The following is a 6499-nucleotide window of genomic DNA, read 5'->3' as shown; positions in this document are numbered from 1 at the left end:
CTCTTTCCCAAAGCCCCTGTGAAGATTGTTTCACTGTAACCTAAAGCCGGACATTTAAAAATCTCCTCAGGATTTAATAGAAAAGTGTAGCAGTAGTGGTTCTGGTGTTTCCTGGCTTCAATCATCAAATCTCAAAATCCACTCAACGGAATGTCACCTCCAGCAGACAACCACTGTCCATCTTTCTGAAACAGACAGCTAGGAGGAAAATCAGCCAACGCAAGATGCCAGAGAAAATTCACCCAACAGTCCCCAGAAGAACTGGTTTTTGAATTATGAACTTCCATTATCCTGAGAGTCAGTAAGAGATTGATGTTTTCTTTGAGGGAAGGGGAACAAGCAGAACCCGGCATCGGCGTTGCCGGCTTTCTTCGGTTGTGTGCATAGTTCATTAGTGTGCAAGTACACTCGCACCAGAGCTGCTCAGCCTCAGCGCTTGGCCGCGGGCTCCAACACGCCTCCTACTCGAATTCACTCGCCCAAACAAAAGAGACTGTTGTAAAGCGATCAGAAAATCTAAGGCTCAATTTCCAAGGCAAACCCCACTTTGAAGACAGGACCAATTCTAAAACAGAAAAGTAACTGAGTCTTAAAAACAGTAGACAATAGTGGAAGATCCTGTGAAACAATGGTCTGGTGACTTTCACGAGTTCCAGTTCTCCTGGTGCCATTAAACACCTGAATGCTCAAAGCAAGTGTTGTAATTACTTCAGCTTCAGTCTTTTTGTGGGGGATACTTCATGACAGTGTGAGTGACGCTACCACACCTTCTGCAGTGCAGCGAGGATTGTTTATTTGTGTCACTAACAAGGGCCATCATCGAGCACTATCCTGGGCCCATAGATCTGGCGATCGATAAAGTGAAGGTGTAATACTCAACACACGCTTAGGAAACAACGAAGATCCAGACCAAACTATAGACTGTGTGCCAGGGATATATACATAGATGTTCCCTGCTCTTAATTAAGAGACTGAGAGTCTTACGGGGGAGGCAGAGAAGGAAGGAATTACAACTCAGTGTGTGCTGGTGGGATGATGAGAACACAAGGTGCCAATGAACACGTCGGAGGTCTGAATGGGGAGGAAAGATAGTCAAGGACAATGTCTCTGAATGGAGAAAAGTTGTTTTAATCAATTTTATTGAGATATAATTAACATGCAATCAAATACTGCCACTTTCAGTGTAGGTAGAACCACCTATAATGAGCTTACTCATGTAACCACCGGGAGAATTAAAATGCAGAATGTTTCTATCACTCTTTTTTATTTTATTTTTTTGGAGAGATTTTTGCTATAGGGCGCGTGCGCTCGCCAGAAAGAGAGAGAGACAGAGAGACAGAAAGCGAGAAATCGCCCCCCAGGGGGGATGGCCACGCCGCAATCCCTTCTCCTCCATTCTCCTCCCGGGATCCTGGGCACGCACGCACACGTGATCGGCGTGAATTTAAGACATTGGGTCCAGGACTCGAACCGCGGTCACCCTCATGGGAGTCCAATGACATAGCCATTACGCTAACTGCTGGTCCCGAATGTTTCTATCACTCTTAAAAAGGTCATTCTTGTTTCCTTTCTGTCGACACCAGTGTCTGCCCTACCCAAAGCCTCCCACAACCAATGACCCACTTCCCTGTGCACTCCAGAATTCCCCGTAAGCAGAATCCTATCTCATGCATTCTCCTGTGCCTGGCTTCTTGTGCAGAGCACTGTGGTTCTGAGCTTCATCTGTGCACTCCAGAATTCCCTGTAAGCAGAACTCTATCTCATGTACTCTCCTGTGCCTGGCTCTTCCGCAGAGTACCATGGCTCCGAGCTTCACCTGTGCTGCTGGACGTATCAGCAGTTCATTTCTTTTATTGCTAATGTACGCATGTGCCACGCTTTCTCTGTTCACCTACATGGACGTGGGTTGTTTCCATTTGGGGCTATGATCAATAAAGCTGCTGTAAATATCCTTCATGTCTTTGTGTGAACCTATGTTTTCATTTTTCTAGGGTAAATATCTAGCAGTAGAACTGATGGCTACTGAGTACAAGGTGGGGGGGGTGGTCTTCAAAAGTTCATGGAAAAATGGGACTAGGGGGGTATGCATGGACTTTATTATGCTCCAAAATAAACTTGCACTTTAATTCCATTTTTTCCACGGACTTTTAGGCATACACTTTTATGTGTTTGATTTAATAAGAAATGGCTAAACAGTTCTCTGGCGTACTTGTACTATTTCATATCCTCATTAATAATGCATGAGCGTTCCAGTTCCTCTACATCCTCAGCCACCCTTGTGATGATCACTCTTTCCAACTGGAGTCATCTTAATGGGCTGTACAGCACCATTTCTTGTGGTCTTGGTTTACCTTTCCCTCCTGACAAATGATGCTGAGTACCTTTTTGTGTGTTTGTCAGAAAGATACCAAAAAGAGACCAGCAGATGGCATAATGGTTATGTCGCTGGACTCCCATGTAGTCGACCATGGTTTAAGTCTCGGACCTGGTGGCTTAAACTCATGCCAGGCGTGTGTGCCCAAGATCCTTAGAGGAGAATGAAGGAGAAGGGATTACGGCATGGTCATCCCCCCGGGATGTGATTTCTTGCTTTCTATCTCTCTGTCTCTGTCTCTCTTTCTGGTGAGCACACATGCCCTATAGCAAAAACCTCTCCAAAGAGAAGGGAAAAAAAGATAGCCAAAAAAAAGTATTTAGTGAATTACCTATTCAAATCTTTCACCTCTTTTTAAAATCAAGTTCTTTGTCATCTAACTGGTTGGAGGAGCTTTATGCAGTCTTTTGTATAATCACAACAGATATCCTTTGGGAATACAGACTCCAAGGCTGAGGCTTGCTTTTCCATTTTCCTAAGAGTGACTTTTCAAGAAAAGTTTTGAATTTGGATGAAATCTAATTTATCATTTTGCCCTTAATGTTTCTTGCTTTTTTGAGTCCTAAAAAACTTTTGTCCATCCCAAGACTGAGATTTTTCTTCCATGTTTTCTTTCAAAAACATCACAGCTACTATCTGTTATATTTAGGTCTGTCCTCCATGTTTGTTTCACTTTTATGTATGTGTTGGGTAAGGGCCAAAGTTAACTAATCTTTTGCTTAATGATAATTGCTCAGGCATTGCTTACTGGAAAAGTCAATCCTCCCACCCGTTTAAATTACCTTGAAACCTTTGTCTAAAATCAACTGGCTATTTATGAATGGGTCTCCCTATTTTCTTGAACTCCCTATTTTGTTCCCATAAATCTCTGTGTTTATCCTTATGCCAATATTGTACTGTCTTAATTACCATGGCTTTACTGTCTAGATATTTCCGTTCCTATGTACTTCAATACAAACTTTGGGCTAAGGCAACTGATATCTTTAAAAATAATAAGTCTGCTAGAATTTTGATGAGAATGGCAAAAATCTAAACACAAATTTGAAAAAAAAATGCCACCTTAATACTAGGTATTATTACTATCTGTGACCATGCATATCTTTCAATATCTTTCTGTTTATTTGTATCTTTATCTTCTCAAGATAATCTTTTTCAATTTTCCATGTACAAATCTTGCACATCTTTCGTTAAATATATTCTCAAGTATATAAATCTTTTTTGTAAATGGCATGGTATGCTTTATTTTATTTTCCAAATGTCCACTGATAACACAGTCAAATAAAACTGATTTTTGTATATTGGCCTTACATTCTATTACCCTGCTAAAGTAATTTAATTATTCCTATAGACTCATGGTAAATTTCTTAATAATTTCTATGTAACCCTGCAATGCTTTCTATGAATAAAGAGTTACATTTCTTCTATTCCAATCCGGGCGCTTTTATTTCATTTTTGTCTCCTTTGACACTAACCACACTCTTCAGTACAAAGATAAGTAGAAGTAGCAACAGTGAACATCCTTTCCTCTTACCAACTTCAGGAGGAGAACGTTCACTGTTAAGGAGAACGCTAAGTACTAAATCTTTTTGTTGACATACACTAGCAAGTTGAGCCTTGCTTCTACTTTAATGAGTTATTTATGTTACAAATGCAAGATGTGTTTTATCGAAAGCTCTTTATATATCTATTGATATGATCACAGCTCTTCTCTATTCTGTTAATATGGTAAATTTTGAATGTTTACCAACCTTGTATTCCTAGAATAAATCCCACTGAGTCATGATCAGTTCTTTGCTTTATTTATTGGTATTGGTATTTGTTTCCTCTTTTAATAAGTATATCACTAGATACTACCTGCTAATGTTTTAAGGGTTTTTAACTAAGTAAGTTTATGAAGGACATTGGTCTTTCTTTTTACTGTCCCATCTAATTTTGGAATCAGGATAATACTAGCCTCATAACATAAACTAGAAAGTGTTCCTCTATTTTCTGAGAAACTTTTTATAAAAATTGATATTCCAGGCTAGCAGGTGGCACAGTGGTTAAGGTGCTGGATCTCACATGGCCAGCTCTGCAGTTCAAGTCCTAGACCCAGTGGCTTGAGAAACATGCCAGATGCATGTGCATGTATAACCAGAATTCTGGGAAGAGAATGGAAGAGGTGGAATTGTGGCATGGCCATCCCCCAGAGGGGTGATTTATTCATTCATTCATTTCTCTCTCTCTTCCCCCATAGCATCTTTTTTTTTTTTTAAGAGGCTCTTGCTATAGGGCACGTGCACTCGCCAGAAAGACAGAGACAGACAGAAAGCAAGAAATAACTGCCCCCCTCCCCAGGGGTGACGACCACACCACAATCCCTTCTCCTCTATTCTCCTCTCGGGATCTTGGGCACACATTCATATGCACCCAGTGTGAGTTTAAGCCACAAAAGTCCAGGACTCAAACCATGGTCAACTACATGGGAGCCCAGCAACAAAGCCATTATGCCAACTTCTGGTCCCGCAAAAAAAATCTTTAAAGAGATATTCCTTCTTCATTATAACATGTTAAAGTTTGACAGTGAAGCTGTCTAGTTTACATTTCATCTTGGGAAATATTTTTAAATAATTAACTTTCTTTAATTTAAAAAGGGCTACTTGGGGGACCAGCAGATGGCATAATGGTTACATCACTGAATTCCCATATAGTCGACCACAGTTTGAGTCCCAGACCTGATGGCTTAAAACTCATGCCAGCAGCATGTGTGTGTGCGTGCCCAAAGTCCCAAGAGAACAGATGAGAAGGGATTGTGGCATGGCCATTTCCCCTAGGGGGTGGAGTGATTTCTTGCTTTCTGTCTCTCTGTCTCTTCCTCTGTGTCTCTGCCAAGCACACACACTCTATAGCAAAAATATCTCTAAAAAAAAGCTACCTGGGGCCAGCAGATGGTGTAATAGTTACACCACTAGACTCCCATGTAGTTGACTAAGCTTCGAGTCCCCTACCTGACAGCTTAAAACTCATACCAGGCATGTGTGCATACATGCCAGGATCCTGGGAGGAGAATGGAGGAGAAGAGATTACAGCATGGCCATCACCCCTGAGAGGCGATTTCTCACTTTCTGATTCTCTGTCTCTGTCTGTCCCTCCAGCAAGTGCATGTGCCCTATAGCAAAAATCTCTGAAAAGAAAATAATTTTTTAAAAAACATTAAAACATTCCCTATTTTATCTGGAATCTGTTTTGATGATGTGCATCTTTCAAAAAATTACTCCATTTCACCTAGTATCAAATTTATTCCCATGAAGTTGTCCATTTAACTCATGATTATCTTTTTAATGTTTATGGGACAGGTTGATATTTTTTATTCCTGATATGAATATTTTGTCTTACCTGTTTTTTATTTTGATCAGTCTGGCTAGAAGTATATGTATTTTATTGATCTTTTCAAAAAACAAAAACAGGGAACCAGCAGTTAGCGTAATGGCTATGTCACTGGACTCCCACATAGTCGACCACGGTTTGTGTCCTGGACCCGGTGGCTTAAAACTCACGCCGGGCGCGTGTGCGTGCGTGCCCAAGATCCCGAGAGGAGAATGGAGGAGAAGGGACTGCGGCGTGACCATCCCCCCTAGGGGGTGATTTCTCGCTTTCTGTCTCTATGTCTCTCTCTGTCTGTCTGGCGAGCGCACGTGCCCTATAGTGAAAAAAAAAAAAAAAAAAAACCTCTCAAAAAAAAAAAGAAAAAACCAAGCGCTTGTTTTCATTATGTTTTTGCTACTGTTTGTTTTTTATTTCATTGATTTCTGGTTACTTTCTTTGGCTTTTGCTTCTTTTTTTTTTTTCTTAAGGTAGAATATTCTTTATTATATTTAAACTATTCTCCTTTACGAATGTAACCACTGGCAGCTCTAGATTTCCCTCAGACAAAGCTTCAGCTGCACCTGGAGATCATGACACACAGTCCTTTCATTTCACTCAATCCACAGTGCTTTCCATCTGCCCTTGCTATTCCTTCTTGGAGCCCATGGATTACCTCAATTGTTACTTCTAGGCAGTAACATCCAAGATACGCATTGCTAATGACTTCTAGTTTAATTCTGTTTTGGTCACAGACTATACTTTATGTGATTTAAATATATA

General features: G+C 40.7%; 1 protein-coding gene across 5 annotated transcripts in view; it reads right to left on the bottom strand.

The window, feature by feature from the left end:
• Positions 1 to 6499, bottom strand: part of TRAPPC9 (trafficking protein particle complex subunit 9) — a 635544-nt gene that overhangs the window by 352149 nt on the left and 276896 nt on the right. The gene's annotated exons all lie outside the window — the stretch shown is intronic.

This window comes from Tupaia chinensis, unplaced genomic scaffold (genome assembly GCF_000334495.1).
Source record: "Tupaia chinensis unplaced genomic scaffold, TupChi_1.0 Scaffold000335_1, whole genome shotgun sequence".
In the NCBI taxonomy this organism is placed as follows: Eukaryota; Metazoa; Chordata; class Mammalia; order Scandentia; family Tupaiidae; genus Tupaia; species Tupaia belangeri.
Note: the sequence above shows the minus strand (reverse complement) of the source record. Positions and strands in the feature narration are given on the sequence as shown.